Raw genomic sequence first — 1,246 nt, 5'->3', positions numbered from 1 at the left:
TAAGCAGCATAATTAAACTTTGATCAATATGTAAAGGAAACTAACCCAATTAAACATGATGGTTGCGGTTTAGTGGTTAGTATTTGAGGTTGTGGCTGTGGAGACCTAGGTTTGATTTCCAGCAGCCCGCTAACTGAACACATTTATTTTTTTACTTAAAAAACAAGCAGCATGTTTTTTTACTTTTGTGCCCTAAAAAAACACGCTAGTATTTTTGTGTGCCCAAACACACTGTCGCCGCTGCCTCAAATCTGTTCGTTCAAAAAAAACAAACTCTGCCGTCGAACAAAATACGAGTTCGTGTGCCCTAAACTCATTTGCCACCTGCCACCTGCGCTTGCCTTGTCGGTGCCTGCCTCACCGCTTGCGCCGGCCTCACCTTGCCGGCGTCAGCCTTATCGACGCCTGAGCCTGCGCCAGCTGTGCCGAAGATGAAGCCTCCCACGTTAGAGCCTCAAACAAATCGAGGTTCAGCCGTGCCAAAGATGGTGCTAGGGCCTCGCTTGCCGCCGACTCCAGCTGACCGACTCCATGCCAACCTGGCTGGCATTAGGGGGACACGTTGCTAGCTGTGGACAGCGCCTGTGCGCTGCCATAGCCAGCACGTGCGGCTGATATCACGTTTTTGACCAAGAACAGAGACGAGTCGTTCGGCTAAAATAGAGATGGGCAAATAGGGCAAACGCTAACAGGTAAAATCTATCTTACATGCTCTGATACCAATGTAAATATTTACCTGTTCTTGCTTTGTAATCCTGGCTTTGAATTGCTTGTGTTAGAGGATCAATCACCTTCAAAGAGATCCTCAGGTTTCCACAAACCATATCCAAGATCGATGTTCTTCCCCTTCTCTGTCTCTAGTTACAATAATTGCTTACAGTCGAAACCCCTAATAGTTCATTGAAGGACTTTTATGGCTTAAGATTCTTGGTAATTCATTTTGGATTTAATAAATCAGCATCCAACGATGATAATCCTATTGCCTTTTAAAATCTAATTTGATTCTCCTCAATCATTTCTCACACTCCCTCATTTTACTATCCCCTTCTTTCTCCAGTGTCTCTCCTTCAGTCCTGCTTCCCCTTCCTCAGCACGCTTATCTTATTAGTAAGTTTTCTCATATCCCTACTAAGCTCTCTTTTCTCTGTTTTACTTCTTATGATTGACCTCGCGCTTATTTCTTACAACATGGATTCCCCTTTATGGTTTGAAACAATTCCCTCTATTTACACTTAGGCTGATGATT

Source organism: Curcuma longa, chromosome 18 (assembly GCF_044706935.1).
Source record: "Curcuma longa cultivar G26 ecotype Majalengka, Jawa Barat chromosome 18, ITB_CL_G26_1.1, whole genome shotgun sequence".
In the NCBI taxonomy this organism is placed as follows: Eukaryota; Viridiplantae; Streptophyta; class Magnoliopsida; order Zingiberales; family Zingiberaceae; genus Curcuma; species Curcuma longa.
Note: the sequence above shows the minus strand (reverse complement) of the source record.